Genomic DNA, 26,340 nt, shown 5'->3' on the forward strand with positions numbered 1-26,340 from the left:
CTCTTTATACAGGTGCCAGCAGCACTCTCGTTGGCTTTCTAGGCAGGGGCCTTGGATCACACCCATCAGAAACAAGGAGTTTCCACAAATCCTTCCTGGATAACTCCATGTCTGATCCTGGCTTTCTCTGGAAAGACTGACTGGGTCCATCCTCACAGGGAGCACTATTCTCTGGGGTCTCCCTTCTAGAAGCCCATAATTTTCCAGAACATCCACTTTTGGTTTTTCTACCAAGAGTTCTGGTCTCAGCTTATTTCTCTCAGGTTGTATTTCATGCTAAGCTGTGAGGAGAAACCAGGCTGCACTTTCAACAGTGAATTTTGAAGATCTCTTCTGCTAAATATCTAAGTTCAGGGCATTTAAAATCTACCTTCGAGAAAAAGCCACTAGTTCATTCTGCCCGATTATCTGCTAATTGAAAACAAGGATTGCCTTCCTTCCAGTTTGCAATAACACATGCCTCATTTCGGTCTATGGCCTCCTCAGAGGCATCTTTGGATTCCACATTTCTGCCAACAGTCTCTTCAAAGCATTCTAGGCCTTCTCTACCAAGGCACTCATGATTCTCTGAGATTCATCTTCTTATCCATTTTATAGGTGTTCCAACTTCTTTGGTATTTGCAAACTGCAGCAGCAGCACCCCATTCTCTGATACCAAATCTGTTCTAGTTTGCTAGCTGCAGGAATGCAATATACTGAAACTGGAGTGGCTTTTAAAAAGGCAAATTCAATAAATTGCTAGTTCACAGTTCTAAGGGCGAGAAAATGTCCAATTAAAACAAGCCTTCAGAAATATCCAATCTAAGGCACACATAAAGAAATACTGGGGGCCAAGAAGGCCGATGAAGTTCAGGGTATCTCTCTCACGTGAGAAGGCACATGGTGAACACAGTTATACTTTCTCTCTCGTGTGCAAAGGCAAATGGTGTACACAGTCAGGGTGCCTCTCTCATCTGGAAGGGGACATGGCAAGTAAGGCATCATCTGCTAGATTCTTCTCCTGGCTTCCCATTTCAGAAAGCTCCCTGGGAGGTATGCTCCTTCTTCATGTGCAAAGGTTGCTGGCTGGTGGACACTGCTTCTTGTGGCCATGTAGTGCTGCCCTGCTCTCTGTGAATCTTTCATTCTCCAAAATGTTTCCTCTTTTAAAGGACTTCAGAAACTTATCAGAACCACCCAAATGGCTGGACAGATGTCATCATGCAATCCAGTTTCACAACGACTCTTGATTAAATCAAATTTCCAGGGACAGCATCTGATAATAGTTGGAAACATACATTATTGGAAAGGGATGATGCTGCTTTCATGAAATGGGATTTAAATTAGAACACAGCCTCTCTAGTGGACAGCTATCCTTACAAATCAGCACACTCCACCACTAGGACCCTAGAAAGGATATGTTGTTGTCATATACAAAATTCATTCACTCCATAACAAAATCAGAGAAACTTAAACCATTTTTGTAGTGACAGACATGAAATACAAAGTTAGAAATGAACAAACTTCTATCAAAGTTAGTTATGGGCACTGTTTTTCTAAGGTAAATTAGCCTCTGGCTATGGACCTGTAAAAACCAAAGACAAGACATTTGCTGCCTACATACCAAGGAGGAAGAGTCATGGGATAAACCTATGCTCCCACAGGGTGGGAGAAAACAGTGGACACAGGAACCAAGCATTTTCGAAAACCTACAAGGCAAACTTGATTAGATTCCAAAGTCTGAGCATCATTCATCTTTGGGGCTTCTAAAAGAACCAATCCCACCTGTTACAAAGGCCTATGAAGACGTCATTCACTATTCAAATGAAACCGTGGGGGACAGGGGGAGAATACCTTTTTCTTGGCACCACCCTCTCCCAGCACGGGGGCTGCACCCGGGCTAACTGCCGTCTCCGTGGCCCATGCTCAACCCCACCATGTGGTGGCAGCCAGGCTCTCCCCAAACCCCAGGGAATGGGCCTCACTCTCGGCAAGGCCTGAGGTCGAATGACTCTGCCCTGCAACAAAGTGGAAAGCCCATCCTCGGCCTGTGGGGCAAACTCACCCTCTCCACGGGCTTGCCTGGGTCCCCACTCCTGGCCCGAGGTGTCTCGACTTCAGACCTCAACCTCCACGGTTTTGCCTCTGAAGTTAGTTTTCTGCCATCAGGTCCCTCCTCTGAACCGCGCAGTCCAGGCTGACACGGGCTCACTTTCTACAGGTACCCCCAGCACTCTCGCTGGCTTTCTAGACAGGGGCCTTGGATCATGCCCATCAGACATAAGGAATTTCCACAGATCCTTCCTGGATAACTCCACGTCCGATCCTGGCTTTCTCTGAAAAGACGGGCTGGTTCCATCCTCACACGGAGCACTATTAATTGGGGTCTCCCTGCCAGGAAGCCCAGAGGTTGCCACAACATCAACTCCCGGTTTCTTTCTACCCAAGAGTTCAAGTCTCAGCTTCTCTCTCTCCAGTCGCAGTTCACGACAAGCTGTGAGGAGAGACCAGGCTGCACTTTCCACATCCAATTCGGAGAGCTCTTCTGCTAACTATCCAAGTTCATGGCATTGAAAATCTATATGCCAGACAAAGCCACTAGTCCATTCGGCCCGATGACCTGCTCTTTGAAAACAAGGATCGCCTCCCTTCCAGTTTGCAAAAACCCATGCCTCATTTCGGTCAACGGCCTCGTCAGAGGGATCTTTAGAGGCCACATTTCTAACAACAGTCTCTTCACAGCATTCTAGGCCTTCTCATAAAAGCTTAGCACCATTTTCCCAGATCCTTCCCCTGTTCCATTTAAAAAGCCTTTCCAGGATCTTTGGTATTTGCAAACTACAGCAGCAGCATCCCACTCTCCGGTAACAAAATCTCTTCTGCTTTGCCAGTTGCAGGGATGCAATATACCAGAGGCGGAATGGCTTTTCAAACGGCGGGTTGAAGAAGCTGCGAGGTTACAGGCCTAAGGCTGAGAAAATGGCCCAATTAAAACAAGTCCACAGAAATGTCCAATCACAGGCATCCAGGGAAAGATACCTTGCTCAAACAAGGCCGATGAACTTCAGGGTCTCTCTAGCAACGGAGAAGGCCCACGGTCAACAGAGTCAGAGTCTCCCTCTCGCCTGCAAAGGCACATGGTGAACATGGTCAGGGTGCCTCTCACATCTGGCAGAGCCCGTGGCAAGCACAGCGTCATCACCGAGCATCTTCTCCTGGCTTCCTGTTTCAGGAAGCTCCCTGGGAGGCATGTTCCTTCTTCATCCCCAAAGGTCGCTGGCTTGTGGACACTCCTTTCATGGCCATGTCATTCCGCTCTGCTCTCTGTACATCTTTCATTCTCCAAAATGTTTCCTCTCTTAGAGGACTCCAGAAATTTACCAAGAGCCACCAAAACGACTGGAGACATGTCGTCACCTAATCTGGCATAACAACCACTCTTCATTGAATCACATCTCCAGGCAGAGGACCTGATGACCATTTCAAACTTACAGTATTGGATAGGGATTATTCTGCCTGTATTAAATGGGATTTAAAATTAGAGCACCTCTTTTCTAGGGGACATACATCATTTCAAATCAGCACATTCCACTGCATGGACCCTAAAAAGTACATGTTTTCCTGATATACAAAATGCATTCATTTCATAACAATATCAGGGGACCTTAAACCATTTCAATAGCAACAGACATGAAATACAAAGTTAGAAATGAACAAACTCCTATCAAAGTGAGGTATGGCACGGTCTATCGAAGGCAAAATTACCCTGTTGCTTCGGACCTGTAAAAACCCAAGACAAGTCATTTGCTGCCAACATACAAAGGAGTAACAGTCATGGGATACACCTATGCATTCTCATATGGTGGAGGGAACACAGGGGACACAGGACCCAAGTGGTTTCCAAAACCTTCAGGGCAAGTCCACTAGACTTCACAGTCTGAGAGTCATTCCTCCTGGGGCCTTCTGAAAGAAGCAGTCCAACCCATTCCAAACACCTATGCACAGCTCTGCCTCTCTCCAAATGCAACCACGTGGGACACTGGGGAGAACACCTTTTCCTTGGGACCACCCTCTCCCAGCATGGCGGCTGCACCTGGGCCCCCTGACATCTCCACGGCACATGCTCAACCCCACCATGTGGTGGCAGCCAGGCTCTCCCCAAACCCCAGGGAATGTGCATCACTCTCTGCAAGGCCTGAGGCCAAATGACTCTTCCACTGCGATGAGCTGGAAGGCCCATCCTCGGCCTGTGGGGCAAATTCACCCTCTCCACCGGCTCGGGTGGATCCACTCTCCTGGCCTGAGGCTGCTTCACTTCGGACCTCAGCCCCCATGGTTTTGCCTCTGAAGTTGTTTTTCATCCATTAGGTCCCTTGTCTGAACCCCACAGTCCTGGCTGGCAGTGGCTCTCTTGACACAGGTCCCACAGCACTCTCACTGGCTTTCTAGGCAGTAGCCTTGGACCATGCCCATCAGACATAAGGAGTATCCTTCCTGGATAACTCCATGTCCAATCCTGGCATTCTCTGAAAAGGCTGAATGGTGCCAATTTTCTCGCAATTCTCCCAGACTCTTCCCCTTATCCATTTCAGTAGCTGTTCCAACATCTTTGGTATTTGCAAACTGCAGCAGCAGCATCCCATTATCCCATACCAAAATCTGTTCTTGTTTGCTAGCTGCAGGAATGCAATATACCAGAAATTGAATGGCTTTTAAAGGGGAATTTAATATGTTGCTAGTGTATAGTTCTAAGGCCAAGAAAATGTCCCAATTAAAATAAGTCTTTAGAAATGTCCAATCTATGGCATCCTGGGAAAAATACCTTGGTTCAAGAAGTCTTATGAAGTTCAGAATTTCTCTCTCAAGTGACATGGGACATGGTGAACACAGTCAGACTTTCTCTGTCTTCTGCATAGGCACAGGCTGCCTTTCTCATCTGGACGGGCACATGGTAATCACGGAGTCATCTGCTAGCTTCACATTTACATATCGACTGTGGAGCTGAATAGTCACAGATCTTATGACTCTCACAGATGAAAATACTTTCTACCTAACCCTTCAGAGAAAATAATGTACCAATTCTTGGACTACATAGCCAATTATGAAAGGACCGTCTCACTATATTCAAATAACAAAGAAAGCACATTTTAAAGAGAGAGAAATGTAGGCATGTTTTTTTGCTTGCTTTGCACTCTGGTATGGGTGGAACTATTGTAAATACAATATTTTCAAAAATACTTGTACTAAGCTTGGGTTTTAATCCAGATTCCTGGAATCCTTTATAAGTAGAGTGAATATCAGACTGAGAATAAGTCATGAGAAGGATCTGAAAAGCAGTGGAACCCAAAGAGGCCAGGAGAGGCTGCCACATGCATTGCCATGTGACATAAAGCCATGGAAGAAGAACTGTTGGTAAGAGAACCAGAATGCCAGTCTTCTGGAGAAAGCATCACCTTGATTGTGGACTCCTAGCCTCAAATCCATGAGTCATAAATTCCCAGTGTTTAAGCCAACCCATTGCATCATATTTGATATAGCAGCCAGGAAACTAAAACAATAAGAGAATATCCATGTTCATGGGAAATGTACCTGGGACTATTTTGTGTTTAATGTGCAATTGTGTAACCTGCTCTCAAATGTTCAGAAGATAGAAAGCATACACTCAAATGCAAATAGGAGTAGCCCAAAGGAAGAATGAGTAAACATGAATCAAAGTCAACTGGGATAATCCAAGCTGAGGGACAGAAAGTAAAAAGGAATGGGAAACAATGAACAAAGCCTTGGAGACCAGTGGGACGTCAACATACATGTAACAGGCACTGCAGAAGGAGAGCAGAAAAAGGGGAAGAATAATTTGAAGTAAGGAAAATGGCTAAAAACTTCCCAAGTTGGATGGGCAATATTCACATACACATTCAAGAATGTCAATAAACTCAAAGTACAATAATTCAAACACAAATACACTATATCACAAACATGATAAAATATTGCTGGAAGTTAAAGTCAGTGAGTGAATCTTGAAAGCACTAACAGAGAAGCAACTCATCAATTACAAAAAATCCTAAGTAAGAATAACATGCATGCAACTAATAACAAATTTCTAAATACAGAAGGTAAAAATTTAGAGAATGGAAAGAAATAGATATTTTGACAATGAATCTAATGAAAGATGTCCAACATTTCATTCACCTCTATAGTGAAAAACCCCTCAGCAGCATCTTCTGGGGAAATTGACAACATTCATAGGATAATGCAACAGACCCAAAATAACCATAAATTACTGAAGAAGCAGGACTTGGGGACTCTACACTACCATTTTTCAAGACTTACTATAAAGCAACAGTAATTATGACACTGAAGTATCAGCCAATAGACAGACAACTGGGGCTTTATACAATACAAAGTTTAGATTAGACCTGCACAGTCAATTGATTGACAACAGAGGCCCCAATGTAACTTGGTGGACCAAGCATGGTCTTTCCAACTTGAGGGTTGTTACTGAAAAGATCTGCAAGTCACCTACATGAAAAACATCAGGATGTTTAGCAAAAACGTCACTGTGTTTTGTTTCCATGAGGTTTGATTTATTCTTCCCATTAATTCAAATATTTAAACAAATATTATCTGTTCTGACTTTCTCCAGTGGCTTTCACAGTGGTCAGAAATAAACTTGAAGCTCCACTTTGGAAATCTACAACACCAGAGGACCTGAGTTTTCCTAGATGACAACTTTATCCCGCTATTCTGCTTTTCCTCCCTAATGAATATTACCTAATGATTCTGATGTACTTTGAATTCTACTGTTTCATTTTAATGTGTGGACCCATACACATCTGTAAAATCCACCATAAAACATGCATCAAGAAACAACTCACCTGAGTTATGTCCAATTTCTGCTCCTTTTGGAAGAGTGTAGAGAACGGGAATGGATAAGCTGAGGTTAAAAAGAGGAACTGAGTCACGAGAGATCTGGTGAGCTCCTTCTCTTCCTACCTCAAAATCTTATCACAACAGCTTTCATGACCTGAACTTGTGCATCTCCTATAGGATACCTGCGCTTAATCCCACAATTTTTCACTGGTTGAATTAAATTCTCTTCCTACTGATCTATGAACAATCTATGTCCCCTCTGACTAACTCACAAAAAATTAAAAGAGGATTAATATTAATAGCTTCTTAATATTATTTACATCTCAAGGTAGAAAATCAACAGAAAATTCTGAAAAAAGAAAGATGGGATTTTTTAATGACAGAAAATTTCTTAATCCCGTTGTTTTAACTGGTTGCTGTTTTTCAAGAGGACTTTTTGATCAGACACTTCTGTTGACTTATTGAGACAGACTGAGCACCAGTACTCCTAGCGCTGTGCTAAGTGATCCTAGAAATGGCACTCCTTTGAGGCCTGATAGTTTATTAAGCTTTCAAGAATTAGAAATAGAATCCCCTACCTGTACCATTATTTTGTGACTATATTCGTAATAGAGGGAGCCACAGACAAGCTCTATATACAACCTGTGGTGATTGACATGGTGTGAGAACAACTCAGAATCTAGAAAGAGGGAGGGAAGAATGAAGAAAATGGAAGGCCCTTGAAGGAGGGGTGGAGGCAGCATTTCCTCAGCTCTGGGTGGTTCTGTCTTCCCTGCAGATAATGCCCTCATAAGCCCTCCAGCCATGTGGCTCTTCTGGGCATTCACTCACCCCTTTCATCCCAGGTCACCACCTTCTGTAAGTTGATCCACGATGTCCACTATCACATGGACTGGGATTGCTTGTGGATGTGGCAACATCACCATCTGGCTCACTCAGGGCAAGGGGATCAAAAACTACTTCTGGTGGATGAATTCAAGACCTGCTCTTTTCTGGACTCTTCTGCCCTGCTCTGTAGCTCTGCTGAGTAGTCTCTGGCCAGTGAGGCTGTTCTTTCAGGTAGGTCTCCTGTTTGTGTGGCTCTGTCCTTCCTGCCCCATAAACACTGCTTCATTCCAGAGAGGCTGGGACCTAGGCCTGGGGAGAAATAACAGGTTAGTTGAAACCTTCATGTAGGGTAGAGTTGCTCAAAATCAGCAGTACTGATATTTTGTGCTGGGTAATTGTGTGGGATGGGGGGCTGACTTGCACATTATGGAATATTTAGCTATATCTCTGGCCTCTTCCCAATAGAGTCCAACAGCACTTCCCTTCTCAGTTGTGACAACAAAACTTTCTCCAGACATTCCAAAAAGACCCTGGGGAGCAAAACTGGCCCTTCCTGTCCCCAGTTGAGAGCTAATATAGGACTTTAAGACTGACTCTTGGACTTCAGGACTTTACTACCCATGTCTGTGGCCAGTAGCCACATGTGACCAAAGTACTTGAAATGTACTAGTGTAACATGTTGAAATAATATTTTAGATATTTTGGGTTAAACACAATGCATCCTTAAAATTAATTTCACCTGCTTTTTTTAAATTCACTAGGAGAAAATTAAAAATTGCCCATGTGGCCCCCTTACCTATCTATCAGACAAGTGCTGCACTAGAACATCAGGCTGTGCCTACTGAAAATAGACACAGACTTGACAGAGCAGGAAGGGCAAGAGCCTTAGTCTGGCCCAAGGTCTTTGGACAGATGCCAGAATTCACAGCATAAATCCACCTGGCAGAGGGTCACTGTGTCCACACTCACTTCACCATCATAGTCTTGGAGATCTGGGGACAAGTCACTCTGCTAAGTGCTGTTAACATTGAATTTTAGGCATGGAGTCTATTAGGAATAACCTGAATTTGGGAAGCATATCTGCATTTGCATCCTAGCTCCCCCACCCCTGAAAGTTATATTTAAAGGTTATATAACCTTTAAAACTGTTTTCCTTTTTGAAAATACAGTGTTCTAGTTTGCTAGCTGCTGGAATGCAATATGCCAGAAATGGAATGTCTTTTAAAAAGAGGAATGTAATAAACTGCTAGTTTACAGTTCTAAAGTCGAGGTAATGTCCCAATTAAAACAAGTCTATAGAAATGTCCAATCAAAGGCATCCATTCAGGAAAAGATACCCTGGTTCAAGAAGGCCGATGAAGTTCAGGGTTTCTCTCTCAAGTGAGAAGGCACACGGCGAACACAGTCACGGCTTCTCTCTCAGCTGGAAGGGCACGTGACAAACACAGTATCATCTGCTAGCTTTCTCTCCTGGCTTCTGGTTTCATGACACTGCCTGGGAGGCATTTTCCTTCTTCATCTCCAAAGGTCGCCAGCTCCTGGACTCTCTGCTTCATGGTGCCACAGCATTCTCTGCTCTCTCCAAATCTCTCTCATTCTTCAAAATGTTCCCTCTTTTATAGGACTTCAGAAACTAATCAAGACCCACCCAAATGGGTTGAGACATTCCTTCAGCTAATCCAGTTTAATAACCACTCTTGATTAAATCACATCTCCAGGGAGATGTTCTAATTACAGATTCAAACATACAATACTGAATAGGGATTAGAAGAAACGCTGCCTTTACAAAATGGGATTAGGATTAAAACATGGCTTTTCTAGGGTACGTACATCATTTCAAACCAGCATATATGGTTATACCTATAATTAGGGCATTTGTAAGGATTAAATGAAATACCAAATGAAAAGAACAAAGTGGCTTCTGAATATGATGGAAGCCAACATTTACATGTTACTTATTAAGTGGGCTTTGGCTGAACCATATACAGGCAACACCCTGTTCGGAGAATGACACCACGAGGCAGTTTTACTGACACCCTCCTTTTCAGATGAGGAACACACCTGTCGCTCATGTGAAAATGCTGGAATTTACCGGGGTCTCTCTGGCTGTGGAGGTTACTTTTCCTGGAACTGCCATATCTGTGCACTTGTGGTCCCCTTTATAAATTTTACTATGCTTTGCCTCTTCGACATAGTGTGCTGCTCTTATAGTGGGTCGTGCAGAAGTCTGGGAGGTCCTGGAGATGCAGCATCAGACAACGGGGAGGGAATGGAGGGAGAAAGGAGGGGAGAAGGTGGGGTCAGGGGGTGTGGAAAGGGAGGGCCAGGTGCACAAACAGCTCTCCCCCTGGCTCAGCTGACCAGGGCTGTGTTGGGGTCACAAGCACAGCTGGAAGAGTTGAAGGCAGGGACTGAGTCTTCTAAGTTGTTGGATTTCTGAAGGTCCTGTGGATTTGTCCTCTTTATAGACATGAACTTCTGTCTTTGCCAAATTGGGCCCTTCTCAGTATCATATGAGCTTCCTCAGAGAAGAAAGAAACAAACTTACTTTCCCTTAAACAGGTTTCACTTTCATTTTATCTATTTAGGATAGTCTTTCATTGGTGCATGTTCTTAGTTGCTAGAGTGAAAGGAATTTTTATTTCCATTTAATTTGTTCTTTGTTGGCATACAGAATCACAACTGATTTTTTCTGTTTATCTTGTGGCCCCCAACTCTGCTGACTTCATTTTTAAACAGTTTGTTTTCTTGTGGATTCTTTGGATTTTCTATGAGAAGGATAATGTCATTGGGGAATCAAGTTTTAGTTCCTCCTTTCCAATATGGATGCCATATATTTCCTTTACTAGTCTAATTCGTTGTCCCAGAACTTGCAATACAGTGTTCAACAGAATTGGCAGGAGCAGGCATCCATGTCTATTTTCTGATTTCAGTAAGAAAGTTTCTTTTTCATTTTCATAACTTTTTTATTTTTATTGACATATATTACATATTCACATGTGATGTAATCATCCAAAATGTACAACAAATGCTTCACAATATCATCATGTAGCTATGCATCTATCATCACAATCAACTTTTTTTTTATTTCTGAAAAATAACATATACACAAAAAACAATTAATTTCAAAACACATTGCAACAATTAGTTGTAGAACAGGTTGCAGAGTTTGGTATGTGTTACAATTCCACAATTTCAGGTTTTTACTGCTAGCTGCTCTAAGATACTGGAGACTAAAAGAAATATCAATATATTAATTCAGAAAACATGCTCATTTGTTAAACCCTACATTCTCTGTATAACTCCACCATCATCTTTGATCTTTCTCCCACTCTTTAGGGCTATTTCAGCTATGCCCATTCTAAGTGTTTCACTTTTGAAGGACAATTTGGCTGGGTAGAGAATTATTAACTGGAAGTCTTTGTCTTGCAGGATCTTAAATACATGATATACTACCATCTTGCCACCACCAGCACCAGTTGAGTAGTCCCAACTCAATTTTGCATATTTTCCTTTGTATGTAGTAGACTGTTTTTCTCTTGCTGCTTTCAGGATTTTCTGCTTATCTTCATCTGATAGACTGATTAATATGTGTCTTGGAGTAGGCCTATTTGGATTTATTGTATTTAGAGTTCATTGGGCTTCTATGATTTGCAGATTTATGTTTTTTATAAGAGTTGAGATGTTTTCCCCCATTATATGCTGAACTAATCTTTCTAGCTGTATCCTCTTCTCTTCTCCTTCTGAGACACTGATGATACTTCTATTCATGCACTTTGTTTTGTCCATCATTTCCCTGAACTCCAATTTACATCTTTCCATTATTATCCTATGTGCTCATTTGTGCATTCAAAGTCATTTGTCCTATCCTCTAGTTTCCTTGTTCTTTCTTCTACCTCTTGAAATCTGCTGCGTTGTGTCTCTACTATATTTCTGACGTGGTTTACAGCATCTTTCACCTCTATGATATCTGCTATTTTTCTATTTATTATTTCAAATTCCTCTTTATGCTCTTCTAGTGTCTTCTTGATCTCCTTTCTGTCATTAACCATCCCGTTCACATTATATAGAGGATTTATATGAACATCTTTGATTAGTTGTTCCAAAGTCTGTGTCTCCTCTGCTGTCTTAATTTGGTCATTAGGCTGGGCTCTATCTTTCTGCATCTTCATATGGTTAGAGATCGTCTGTGGCCTTTGAGACATGTAAATATCTTGATAGCATTCCTTTTTAACTTGATTTCATTCAATAGTCTAAAGCTTTGTATTTGTGGGATGGATGTGGGGCAGGATGTGGGGCACATTAGTGTGGCAACGGGTTGCAGCACATGCATAGATACAGGTTTGGGATGCTCTGCTGGTGCCTGTGAGCCTGGAGTGCAGGGCACTGGGCTGTGGAGGTGAGTATGCGGGCCGTCGGGGTGGAGTCCAGCTCAGGCAGGCCTTGGCACACACCGGCAGGGTGCGGCAATGGGGACACAGAGAAAGGGTGTGGAGGGTGGCAGATGGGGACTCTGTGGACACACAGGGTATGGTGTGTGGATAAAAGGTGGATGGGTACATGGAGTATGGGGGTTCTGGGTAACAGAGGGTTTGGCATGGGGCCCAGGTAGTGCATGGCAAAGGTGTGTCCTTGTACAGGAGTAGGGGTCCATGGGGGGCTGGGATGTGGATGAACATGTGTGCAGGGTTTGGGCACAGGTCATGGGGGTTGCAGCTGCAGGACGGTGGGGAATAGAGTAGTGCATGTGCATGGCAGTGGCTGTGTGGCACAGATATGCACATGAGCATCTGCAAGGTGTGGGAGCAGGGCACATGTGCCAGGGGGTGGGGCAAAGATCTGCACTTGTGCAGGGCAGGGTTTATGGGGTACAGGTGTCAAGAGGTTGGTGCACAGATGCATGGGTGCACAGTGGGATGTGGCTATGAATATATATGTGTCTGAGGGACAGGGTGGTAGTGTGTGCGCATCTGGGGATGGAGTCCTTATGTGTATGTGTTCAGAGTTCACAACCAGTGGGGTGGGGTTACACTCACATGGAGTTAGGCTGGGTGTGGCTGGAGGCACAGGACCACAGTTGCCAAGAGTTGGGAGGGTTGGCAGAAATGCACGCATGCACGAGCAGGGGTCAGGGGAGGCCAGACACTAATGTATGTATGTACAGGGTTTGGGAGGGGGTCGCATGACTCTAAGGTTTGGGGGCAGATGTTGCCCAGCTATGAAGGTGAGAGCTCTCAGCCTTGATGTGCAGGTGATTACCCACAGGGGTTAGGTAGGGGGAGGGGGGCTAGGGGCTGGGAGCAGGTTCACAGTTCCCAGGAGGGGTGAGGTGAGACTGTGCACTTGCATTGGAGAGGTGTGTCATTCTGGGGCAGGCGAGTGGGTTTGTGTGGGGCGAGGATGTGTGGGGGCTTTGAGGCAGGCATGCTTGGAGGGTGATGAAATGGTGGGTGACGGGGTTCAGATGCCTGGGTGTGGGGTCTGCCCAGGGCATGAACAGCATGTGTGGGTGTAGCATGTTCAAGAAACATGGCTTGGCTTACTTCCTAGTCCTGTCTCCCTGTCTCTGCACTCCTGAGGGATCTGGGCATCTGTGTGGAAAGGGGCACATTAGACTCTGTCTACTAGCTGGTTGGACTCTGGTTCTCTGTGTCTAAATTCTTCAGTTTTTGCAAACAGGGCCACCCTAAGTGGTACAGAAGACAGTCCCAGGTCACTTACATCCTGGAATCGATGTTCCAGTCATTTTTCTGTCACTTCTCTAGCTGTTCCTTGTAGCAGGGGTGAACGCAACCTATCTTATTCTGCAATCTTCCTGCTAGTAAGAAAGAGTTTAGATATTCACCGTTAAGATGACCACTGTGCATTTTCCTCTTATAAGCAATAAGGACAACCAAATCAACAGACTAAGCCCTCAACCTTGGGGTCTGCTCCTGTCTGGTTTGAAAGGATGTATGTAAACTAGAAAAGCCATGTTTTAATCCTAATCCCATTTTGTAAAGGCAGCCATTTCTTCTAATCCCTATTCAGTACTGCATGTTTGAAACCTTAATTAGATCATCTCCCTGGAGATGTGACTCCATCAAGAGAGGCTATTAAACTGGATTAGGTAGAGATGTGTCTCCACCCTTTCTAGGTGGGTCTTGATTACTTTACTGGAATCCTATAAAAGAGAGATTCAGAGTGAGCAGAGAAGGATGACAGAATGTCATAGAACCACAAAGTAGTGAGTCCATTGGCCAGCAAATTTTGCAGATGAAGAAGGAAAACACCTCCCAGGGAGCTGGAAAGGAAGCTAGCAGATGATGTCATGTTCACTATGTGCCCTTCCACTTGAGAAAGAAACCCTGAACTTCATCAGCCTTCTTGAATCAAGGTATCTTTCCCTGGATGCCTTAGATTGGGCACTTCTATAGACTTGCTTTAATTGGCATATTTCCATAGCCTAAAAACTGTTAACCAGCAACTTGTTAAATTCTCCTTTTAAAAAGTCATTCCATCTCTGGCATATTGCTTTCTGGCAGCTAGCAAACTAGCACAGCCCCTAAGAAACTTATTCCTGCAAAGGTTAGGCTAAGTCTACTTAAAATTGAGCCTAAGTTCACCCAGAGAACCTCTATTGTTGCTCAGATGTGGCCTCTCTCTGAGCCAACTAGCAGGTGAACTCACTGCCCTCCCCACTACATGGGATGTGACTCCCAGGGGTGTAAATCTCCCCGGCAATGTGGAACAGAAATCCCAGGAAAAGCTGGGCATCGAGGGTTTGAGAACGACCTCTTGACCAAAAGCAGTAAAAGAGGAATGAAACAAAATATACTTTCCATGGCAGAGTTAAGAGGTTATCCTGGAGGTTATTCTTATGCTTTCTATAGATATCCCTTTTTAGTCTATGATGTATTAGAGTGGCCAGAGGGAAGTACCTGAAAAGTTGAGCTGTGTTCCAGAAGGCTTGATTCTTGAAGATAATTGTGTGAAGATATAACTTCTACAATATCACTGTGTGATTGTGAAAATCTTGTTTCTGATGTTCCTTTTATCTAGGGTATGGACAGATAAGTATAGAAAAAATGGATAAAAAGAAACTAATAATAGGGATAAAATAAATTGGGTAGATGGAAAAACTAGTGGTCAAGGAGAGGGAGGGGTTAGGGGTATGGAATTATGAGTTCTTCCTTTATTTTTATTTCTTTCTCTGGAGTTACGAAAATGTTGTAAAAATTATCATGGTGATGAATTCACAACTATGTGATGATATCATGAGTCACTGCTTGTACACAATGCGTGGGCTATATCTGTGTGAAGATTTGTCAATAAAAATATTTGTTTTAAATGATAGCTGTGTGTTTTTTACTAAGGTCCTTCATGATGTTGAGTGATTTCTTTTATAGCTCCAGTTTTTTGAGTGATTTTATCATGGATGGGTGTTGTGCTATCAAATGTTTTTTCTGTCTCAATTATGATTATCATGGGTTTTTTCCCTGCATTCTATTTACAAGGCACATTATATTGACTTATTTTTGCAAGTTGAGTTACCCTTTATTCCTGGAATAAATTCTGCTTATAACAGAGTATTATATCTTTAAAATGCAGCTTATTTGAATTTGCTACTTATGGAGCATTTTGGGTCAATATTTCTAAGAAATATTGGTTTGTATTTTATCTTAATATTTTGGGCTAGTATTGATATCTTGGAATGGCTGATCTCCCAGAACGAGTCAGGAAGCATTCTCTCATATATTCTACATTTTGGAAGTGATTGAGAAGGCCAGATGCTAATTCTTTAAATGTTAGGTAAAGTACCAATGAAGTCAAGCATTTGTGGACTTTTCTTTTTTGGAAGGTTTTACATTACTGATTCAATCTCTTTACCTGATGTGGGTCTGTTCAGTATTTCTATTCCTTCAGGGTCAGTTTAGGCGGTTTGTGTCTTCCTAGAAATTTGTCCATTTCATCTGGGTTATCTAATTTGTAGATGCTATAGCTGATGGTAATATTCTTTCTTTCATTTCTAAAATTACTAAAATTTGAGTCTGCTCTCTTTTTTATGGTTACTGTAGTAAAAGTTTGTCAATATTGTTGCTGTTTCAAAGATCAAACCTTTAGTATCTGTTTTAGTTTGCTGGGGCTGCTGCACAAAGTACAACAGATGGACTGGCTTAAAACAGCACATTTAGTGTCTTACACTTTTGGAGGCTAGACGTCTAAAATAAATGTGTTCTCAGGACCTTGTGTCCTCTTAAAGGAGAGAATGCATTACATACCTCTCTCTTGGCTTCTAATGGGTGACAATGAAATTCCTCTGCTTGTGGCAGTCTGAAGCAATCTCTGACTCCATCACATGGCTGTCTCTCTATTTCACTCTTACTGTGTCCAAGTTCACTCTTCCTAAAACAACAGCCATAGTAAAGGCCCATTCAAACATCAGGCTTCATTCTCTTGAAATACCAGGCGGTAGCCACACTTTCTATAAGCTCTGGGTTATAACTTGACACCTACTCTTCAATCACAAGGTTGGTGTTGACCTCATCATTTTGGGATGTCCTTAGGGCCAGACAGTTGCATCAGTGGTTCTACCTTTCAGTCATTCTTATTTCATTTTGTTCCATTTCTGGAATAAACTGATCTACAGATTCAACACAGTACCAATCAAAATTCCAGCAAACTACTTTGAAGATTTGGAAAAAGCTAATTACCAAAATCACGTGGAAGGGAAAGAGACTCTGAATAGTTAAAAGCATCCTAAGAAAGAAGAATGAAGTGGGAAGATTAATACTCCCTGACTTTAAAACCTATTATATAGCCACAGTGGTCAAACAGCATGGTACTGGCACAAAGATAGAAGCACTGACCAGTGGAATTGAGAGTACATAAGTAGACCACCAAATCTATGGTCAACTGATTTTTGACAATGCCCCCAAATCGTCTGAACTCGGACAAAATAGTCTTTTGAATAATTGGACATGGAAAAATTGGATATCAATAGCCAAGAGAATGAAAGAGGATCCCTATCTTACACCCTACACAAAAATTAACTCAAAGTTAATCAAACAACTAAATATAAGAACTAGCATCATAAAAATTCTAGAAGAAAATATACAGAAACATCTTCAAGACCTAGTAACAGAAGGTAGCTTCCTAAACTTAACACCCAAAGCACAACCTACAACAACAAAAAACAGATAAATGGAAACTCCTCAATATCAAATGCTTCTGCACCTCAAAAGACTTTGACAAAAAGGTGAAGAGGCAGCCAACTCAGTGGGAGAAAATAGTTGGAAATCACATATTGGACAAAGGTTTGATTTCCTGTATATACAAAGAAATTATACAGCTCAACAACAAAAGAACAAACAACCCAATTATAAAATGGGCTAAAGATATGCATAGGCATTTTTCTGAAGAGCAAATACAGATGGCTCAAAAGCACATGAAGAGATGCTCATTTTCATTGGCTATAAGGGAAATGCACACGAAGACAACAATGAGATACCACCTCACACCTATAAGAATGGCTGCTATTAAACAAACAGGAAACTATAAATGTTGGAGAGGATGTGGAGAAACTGGCAAACATGTGCACTGCTGGTGGGAATGTATACTGGAAGACTGTTTTGCAATTCCTTAGGAAACTAAATATCAAGTTGCCCTATGACCCAGCAATAGCACTATTTGGTAAATACCCAGAAGAGCTGAAAGCAATGACTCAAACAGATATTTGCACACCAATGTTTGTAGCAGCATTATGCACAATCACCAAAAGATGGAAACAAACTAAATGCCCATCAACAGATGAGTGGGTCAACAAAATGTGGTATATACAAACAGTGGAATATTATGCAGCAGTAAGACAAAATGACGTCCCGAAGCACATAATAAGATGCATGAGCCTTGAGGAAAAAATGCTGAATGAAGTTAGCCAGAAACAAAAGGATAGATACTACAACAGTCCACTTTTATGACCAGCATAAAGGTATAATCTGAGGCTTATAATACAGAATACAAGAGGCTTCGAGATACATAGAAGCTAGAGATTGGAATATAACCCTCTAGCCTCCTATATTCTGGAGCAACTAGAAGGAAAAATACGAGAGGATCATACGGTAGCCCATGACAAACTCTGGGATAAGCCCTGTAACCACTTTTTGAAGAGTGCTTTGATAACTATTCTTTTTCATTTCTTTGCTTGTATATCTGTTACATGATACAATAAAAAAAAAGTTAAAAAAAAAAAAAGAATTGCAGTATCATGATAACTCAGTCCTGAATCAAGAAAAAAGCCTTAAAAGTGGTGGGATCTAACAGCACCCTGGCTGGCCTCTTCCTTATTCCCCAACTAGCTTAGCGTGGAGCCACTCAAGTCCCCAGTGCAGATCCCTGGCCCCAGATCCAGAGGGGGCATAGTAGCCTTTGTGCACACACTCAGAACATGTGTGCCTGGCCCAATCTGTCTGGCCATGGCCCGAGGGGCTCGCCCTTCCAGAGTTGGTTCTGCACATGGAAGGTAGTTCACTGATCCCCCTACAGAGAGCAGGCAAGTGGCTGCCTGGGGCGAGGGGCTGCTGACTGTAGGATGAGCAGTACAGTGGCCAGTACCATGAGGAAACTATTTCCTAGGGAAAAGGAGACGTTCACACCCATGTAGATCGGATTTCTTACGGCCAAACTTGCATGCCCAGGACAAGACATCCCTGCAGAAAGGACCAGGGAGGGCTTGGCCTGGAGATATTCTCCAGACTCATTGTATGGAAAAGCGCTGAAGGACAGAACTTGCCCAGGCCATCTGCAAAGACTAGGAAAGGTGTTTTCTTTTTCCTTTCTTTCTGTCTTCCTTTCTTCTGTTATTTCCTGGCATTCAAGTAAAGCTCTGTCATAACAATAGTGGGATACAAGTTTAAGGAATGCATGCCTCAGAGTGGAAATTCCAGCAATGATGCATTAAAATATCAAAAATTTCAAGTTTAATCATAATAGCACAAATCAAAAAGAAACAGGAAGTGATGGCCCAGGCGAAGGAGAAGATTAAAGCACCAAAAACCACCAGTGAGGCTGCTCAGACCTGGGACATTCCAGACAAAGATATTTTAAAAAGTGGTCCTAAATATGCCCAAAGAGCTAAAGGAAAACATGGACAAAGAACTACAAGAAATCAAGGAATTGATAGATGAGCACAAAGAGAGTATCGATATGAGATGGAAATTATGAAAAAGAACCAAAGCTGACCATCAGTCTGTATCTGGCAAAAGGGTCATTCAAAAATGAGGGAGGAATTAAGACATTCCCAGAAAAACAAAAGCTGAGGGACTTCTTCACCATCAGACTCGCCCTACAAGTCATGCCAAAGGGAGTTCTGTAGGTTGAAAGGAAACGACATGAAATCAAAGTCACATGAAGAAATAAAGATCTCTAGTAAATTAATATCATGGGCAAATATAAATACCAGCACTATTGTATTTTGTATTAGTAACTCCACTTTTCACTTCCTATAGGATCTAAAAGGCACATGCATAAGATATGATAAATCAATGTCCGGGACTCATAATGTGTAACTACGTAATCTGTGATAACAGGTACATAAAATTGGGTGGATGAAGGGGTTTGGGAACATGGTTTATGATGTTATTGAAGTTCTTAAATTGGTAGCTAAGCAAATGAGATTGTTAGAAACTTGGTGTGTTAAATTTAAGATCATGGTAACCACGAAGAAACTTAATTATTAGAGAATATGCAAACTCATAGTGACAGAAAGTAGAGCACAGGTTAGCAGGGGTGGGAGTTAGGGTGATAAGGAGTTAATGCAAAGTGAGTGCAGGGTTTCATCTGGGGTGAAGGGAAAGTTACAGTAATGGATACTGGTGAAGATCCTGCAACACTGAATGTGATTAATCCTACTGCATTGTGTACTGGGAGGGGCTGGGATGGGAAGGCTTATACTGAATACATGAGTCTTTTAAAGCTGAAGAGATAATGGCAATTAAATGTAATACATGATACTAGATGGGAGCTAAGAATGGAGGTAAAATGGCTCAAAAGTACATTAGTGAGATGTAAGAAAATAGTGGAATATAGATTGTAACCTATGTATCTTAACTTTATAGATTTAAGTTTTTGGAGCTTGATAAAGTACACTTAAGGTGATTACATAAATGAATATGCTTGTTTATAGGAAATGTACGTGGAAGTATTATGTGCCAAGGAGTAAAATGTGGACAACTTGCTATCAGATGTTCAGAAAATAGATAGATAGATGGACAGACAGACGGACAGGGCAAGGAGGCAAAATGTTAAAACTGGGAGATCTGGGTATCTGGCGGAGGGGGTTTGTTGGTGTTCTCTGTATATGGGGTTTGTATTAATTTTGCTGCTGTCCTGTAAGTTTGAAAATATTATTCATTGCCAAATTATTTACTGCCAAATAAAAAGTTAAAAAATATATATACAACATTATTCTGTTGATGCAAAAAAAAAGCTCTTGATGATTCTTTCCTATTTTGAAATCTTCACCTTCACTGAACATTTTTAAAAAGTGCTATAAAACTTGATATTTTAAATTATAATTATGTAATATCTTTTCACTGTCTTAAATTTCAAGTAGGACTATTCTGATACTACTAATCCTGAGATTTAAGCCTTTATACTTTTCATTGAGGTATTGCTAAAAATTATTCTATGAAAACCTAATAATTTTGGTTTGGAATTACAGTACTTTAATAGAAGTCAACAGAGTTTAAAAGATTTTAATATACCCTCTCTAATAATTATAAGCATGTATTTTGCTTAGAATTCATCTGTTTTCTTTATAAGTCTATAACTTTAGTTTGGCAATGACTAGTGAGATTTAATTAGTGTGAAAACTTGCAATTTATATCTAAAGTGCTAAATGATATGCAGTACTTACAAATATTGAGTCTCCATAATAGCACATGAAAATAGTATACCAAAAAGTAAGTAAGGCTGGCAATCTGTCCTGTTATGGGTAGATAGACAGACAGACAGAAAGACAGACAGATAGATAGATAGAAAGAAAAGAAGAGAGAGAGAGAGAAATAGAGAAAGAATACAAACACTGTGTTTACACCAGCTCATCATCAGTTTAGACTGCCTTCTTTAACAACATCTGCCAAGAGACCATGCCAGCTTCATCTCATGAATAGGCCCCAGACATACCTCCTCCCTCCGTCTCCACTGCAGGCCCTCTGATTTCTTTCTAGCCTATAATCACAACCCAACTCACTGGCTTGCGTTTCACCTGCTCCAATTCCTCCTCCACAGAGTGTATGCAACTCTACCACTTTTCCACTTCAAACACTGTCTGACTCCCTCACAGCCTTCAGAATAAACCCAAAGCTCTTGGCCTGTCACACCAGACCTGACATCAGTTGGACAAAACCTCTCTGTCAGTTCACACCAACCTCCCAACTGGCTCCCAGACTCCAGCCAGAGATACCACCTGCCACGAGTCCCGTCTTTGCATGCCTCGTATGCTACTTTCTGTCACGCTTCCCCACCCTTGTCTTCATTCAGCTAAATCCTTTTGGGGACAGCTTAGACTTTACCTCCTCTGTAAAGCCTTCCCAGACCTTCCTCTCACCTTTCTGGCACAGTTCGTATTTTATATATATGTATACTATATATGTATATATTTATATATAGTTGTGTATTCATCCCCATGATCATTTTTAGAACTTTTGCATCACTCCAGAAAAAGAAATAAAAAGAAAAAACCCATACATCCTAAACCCCTGACCCCTCCCTCTCACTGACCACAATGGGGTACTAAACTTCACGACAGCCTTCTGTGTCATTACACCCAGGAAATGGAATTTTTTAAGAGTCTGGTGTATCTGTCTACACCACTTATTGGAATCACAAAAAGAAGTCTGATTTATGAATTTGCTTCCCTATGAGTATAACACGCAAACATGAAAACATACCATCAGCTTTTTTATGTAACACATGTCATGTCTTACCTAGGAGGCAATTTCTTCACCTCTTTTCATTCACAATCTTTTATAAATTCCTCTCTCAAGATCAACATAGATTTCTTGAGAATATCCAGTCAGTTTGCAGACAGGCTAAAGAACGAAAACAGCTGGGATTTTTAACAGGAACAAATAAGAGAAAAGTAACAACATCTAATGCAATTTGTGCAAATTTTACCTACACTTAGTGTCTCAAATAAAATTTTTATTTCTGGAACAGATTTAATGTTAATATTTACCTTAATATAATGGCAGGATGATTGTCCAATCACTATAAGGGTGACATTTCCTTCCTTCAAAGAAAAAAAAAGGACAGACACGGATGATTAGAAATTATATACGTTTAAAAACTAAAAAATGGAAAAGAAATTATATGTTTTATACAACTTCCCTCAACCCAAGTTTTTTATTCCCTTCTAATGCTACCTATAGGCTTTTAAAGCAGCAAAATTGCATAAGCCAAGGCAGGCCACGGTGGCTCAGCAGGCAAGAATGCTCACCTGCCATACCAGAGGACCTGGGTTCGATTCCCAGTGCCTGCCCATGTAAATAAAAAATAAAAAGTGTTAGTGGTGTGTGCATCTGCATTCAGTATGATTAATTTTCAAAAGAAACATTACCAATGGCCAAAATGCATCAAAAATGTAGTTGAGAAATGAAAAGAAGTTTTTTAAAAAAAATTGCATGAGCCAGAGCAAAGAATTATATGCTAAAATGTTCAATTAATTTAGATGATTCTTTTGCCAAGAATTTCAAAATGATATAGATAATAATTCTCTTCACTTTCCCCAAAGGTATACATAAAAAAGGATAAAAGCTATTAAACTTAGGTTATTTAATCAGACAATTTTACCTTCTTTTACATTCCAGTTGATATCTTCTGTTGGACACAGATCTTAGATTCAGAAACGCTGCCCAGTCCCTTCACACAAAGCTCAATTGGATGAACTCACTGCCCTCACCCCTGTGTGGGACATGACTCCCTGGGGTGTAAATCTCCCTGGCAATGTGGAACAGGACTCCCAGGGAAGAGCCAGGAAATGGCACCATTGGACTGAGAAAGCCTTTTTGACCAAAACGGGGAAGAGAGAAATGAGACAAAATAAAGTTTCGGTGGTTGAGAGATTTCAAACAGAGTAGAGAGGTTATTCTGAAGGTTATTCTTATGCATTACATATATCCCTTTCTGGTTTATCATGTATCAGAGTGGCTGCAGGGAAGTACCTGAAACTGTCCAGCTGTGTTTCAGTAGCCTTGATTCTTTAACATGACTGTAAAAATATATAACATTTACAATGTGACTGTGTGATTGTGAAAAACTTGTGTTTGTTGCTCCTCTTACCCAGGGTATGGACAGATGAGTAAAAAAATATGGATAAAACACTAAATAATTGGGGGACAAAGGGTAAAATTAATTAGGTAGATGGAAATACTAGTGATCAATGACAGGGAGGGTTAAGGGGTCTGGGATGCATAAGTTTTTTCTTTGTATTTTTCTAGGGTGATAGAAATGTTCTAAAAATGATCGTGGTGATGACTACACAACTATGGGATGGTATTTTGTGCCACTGACTGTTTACTTTTGAATGGGCCACATGTGCATGAAGATATCTCAATAAAAATATTAAAACAAAAACAAAAAAATCTCACCTGGAGATAAACTTATATATGTGCCTGAAGGAAACTACAGATACCTGGCTGTCATGAGGACGAGGTATGCACATTTATTTACAACTGCACATTTTCACCTGTAAGATAAAATAATATTTCCTACTGTGAACAAATATTTGGAGCATAAGAAAAGAAGCAAAATTAAAAAAAAGAAGCAAAAGGAAGAGTACATCAGCAATTTCCAGAATTTATGTTTTTGATCATTATTTTTTGACATTTGAAAACATACTGTTAAGTAAGATGAAAATAACTACCATGGTTAGTAGTTTATAAGCAGGCAGCCTTGAATAAACCAGGACAGAAGTCCATTGCTAAGGTGTCTCTGCTGTTTTATGGAGGTGCTGGAGAGGTGAAAGGGGGTGAGGAGCTAAAACTCTGGCTCTCTGGGTGTCTGCGTACTCCACACACACCTACTGCCATTCTTATAAACCACAGGTACTTTCAGAGGGTTCCCATGAAGTGGGCACGAGACCCTACACTCTCAGAAAACTTACTTGTAAAAAAATCCTGGCGATTTTGGCCAGATTTTTTACATATTCCTTGCAGATATTAAACTGAAAATGCTGAAATTACAACAGGGCAAAGAGGGTAAGTTAGCAACATAACATCCTCCAGGATCAGAAGGGACCAAGTATTTCTTCAGGCTTGATGCTAATACCCAAGACAGGGTGGGGAATGGGGGGGGGCAGGGGAGGTGAGTGCCCGAGGCGCCCGATTTGCATTAAAATCCGGTTGCACCCAATCCAGGCTGAGCCACTCCTCTGCCTGACAAAAGGGCCTGGGCTCTGGGGGCTTGTTCCCATTCCAGTTAAAGGAAACGGGAGGAGCAGTTCCCATCCCTCAAGCCCCTAGTGGGCGGGAAAGGCCCGGCCCGGCCCGGCGGACCCTCCCTCACAGGCTCCGAGCCCTCCGAGGGCCTGACGCGCACCCCGGGCCGGGGAGGCACCCTGCGCCTGCCACCCCGCAGCGCTCTCCCCGCCACCGGCACTCACCGCACGAAGACCACAATGGCCCGGCGCTCCCGGAACAGCTCACCCAACAGAACCTGCTTCCCGGAGGCGTCCAGCGCCGGCAGTTCGCCCACTGCGGACCCAGGGGCGACCCGCGCTCAGGGCTGCTCGGCGCCGGGGTTGCGTGACCGCTGACCTGCCCTGTGACCTGCGTAGCGGGGCGGGGCGCGGGGTCCTGGCGGGGCTTAAGGGGCGGGACGGGTCCGGGGGCCGGGCGCGCGGGAGGGGCGGCTCCAGGTTGCTCGCGGAGTCGGCGCAAAGCCGGGAACGGGACCCCGGGGTGCAGGGCGCAGGTGTGTGAGCAGAGCTGGAGCCGGACGGGGTGCAGGGCGCGCCGGGGTCTTGCCGGGAGGTTGGCAGGGCGCAGAGCGGCGGGGGCGGAACGAGGTCCAGGCGGGCTGGGCACTGGGGGCCGGGCGGGGCGCACCCGGGCCGCGTTGAGGTGCGGGTGTCGCCGTCCTCAGTGCTTGGGGAAACTGCAGACCACGCGGGGATTTTCTTCCTCGGGATTCAGGGTGGGAGGAGCGCGAAGTCTCAGAAAAGCGAATTTTAAGGAGAAAGCTGCCCTGTACTCCAAAATCGTCTTGACCTAGGATAGATCTTACCTGTCTACTCAGGAGAACCGGAGTTGCCCAGGAAATTAAAAGGAATTTTTTTTCTTTTAAAAAATGTTTAGAAGAAATAAACAATCACATCTGTCAACCAATAGGATTATTGTTTTCTTTTCATTCCATTATTAACCCAATCCCTCCTCAGCTCTGGTACTATTCCTTTTTTGAGATATCAATTACACATAATGTAACGTACAGACCTGAAGTGCAGAGTTCAGTTCATTTTTCCAACATTATTTAATAAAAATTTTCAAACATAACGAAAAGCTGGAAGAATTTAGCAGTGAACACGGTATACCCACCACCTAGAGTCTACCCCTAATGTTTTGCTCCACTTTATCACGCATCTATCCACAATTAGCTGAGTTTTACCTGATTATCATCCCTGCCATTCACACCCCTATCGAAATACTGAAACTATTTCATCACTCGAGAAAATCCCCTCAACTTCACTATTTTTAACAGTGGGAATAATAAACCTATTTTAGAATTGTGCTGGGAAAGATTTCAAGAGTCCATGTGATTTCCAGAGTGTTTCTAGCTAAAGCTGTTGATGAGACCCTGATGTGAGGTAACCCAGCAGTGTGTCATGTGCGGGTCCCTGAAAGGGTAGATTGGCAGGGATGAGGAACATGGAGTGAGAGAGCTGACATCAGTTTTGTAGAGGAAGTCCCACCATGTCTCAGGAGTACCTACCAGGTGGTCCTTTTTTAAAATATGTTTACATTTAAAAAAACAATACAGTTCTGATATAGCACTCTATTAGTAACACCTTGCATTAGTGTGGCACATTTATGATTCATGAGAGAACATTGTTATAATTGTTCTATTAACTATAATCCATCCTTTACAATACAGTTCACCGTGTTGGACAACTGTATGTTTTTTCTTTTATTTTTTATTGTAGTAACATATACACGACCTAAAATTTCTCTTTTTTACCACATTCACAAATATACTTCAGTGCTGTTAACTGCATCCACAATATTGTGCTACCATCATACCAGGCAGTCTTTTAAACAGGCTTCCTCTTCCACGTCAATTTCTTCTAGGGCAAGAAGAGGGAAATGGAGGAATTTCTGCAGCCTGCATGAGACCCAACCAGCTTTAGACTTGAAATGGGGTCTCTCACGGGTGGTGGTGACCTGTGTGCAACACTTGCAGGGAAGGAGCAGATAACATGCAGGGTTTTTGTCTTCATAAGTGCACTCACTTTTCTGTGTGGGTTTGGAGTTCAGGAAGTTCACTCCTCTCCATGGCACGCGTCTTGCTGAAACCCTTCACGGCATTAGCCTTCATCAAGGGCAGAGCGTTGCTCAGGAGGATGTGACTCATATGACTCAGCCACAGGGTGTAGGAGAAGCTGGTCTTGAATACTCTGTTTCCACGGTG

At 42.4% G+C, this 26,340-nt stretch overlaps 1 long non-coding RNA gene across 5 annotated transcripts in view; it reads right to left on the reverse strand.

Moving 5' to 3' along the window:
- The window catches only part of LOC143673197 (uncharacterized), a 44,640-nt gene extending 20,194 nt beyond the window's left edge, over positions 1-24,446 (reverse strand). For all 5 annotated transcript variants that reach the window (XR_013170244.1, XR_013170243.1, XR_013170242.1 and 2 more), the window contains exons 1-9: positions 24,320-24,446; positions 23,307-23,404; positions 22,510-22,720; positions 21,896-21,949; positions 21,645-21,749; positions 15,939-16,062; positions 14,598-14,714; positions 7,681-7,986; positions 6,855-6,913 (exon numbers count right to left, since the gene is read on the reverse strand). This is a non-coding gene — a long non-coding RNA (uncharacterized LOC143673197). The remainder of the gene's footprint in view (positions 1-6,854; positions 6,914-7,680; positions 7,987-14,597; positions 14,715-15,938; positions 16,063-21,644; positions 21,750-21,895; positions 21,950-22,509; positions 22,721-23,306; positions 23,405-24,319) is intronic.
- Positions 24,447-26,340: the final 1,894 nt, after the last annotated feature.

The sequence above is a fragment of the Tamandua tetradactyla genome, unplaced genomic scaffold, assembly GCF_023851605.1.
Source record: "Tamandua tetradactyla isolate mTamTet1 unplaced genomic scaffold, mTamTet1.pri scaffold_183_ctg1, whole genome shotgun sequence".
NCBI classification, from domain to species: Eukaryota; Metazoa; Chordata; class Mammalia; order Pilosa; family Myrmecophagidae; genus Tamandua; species Tamandua tetradactyla.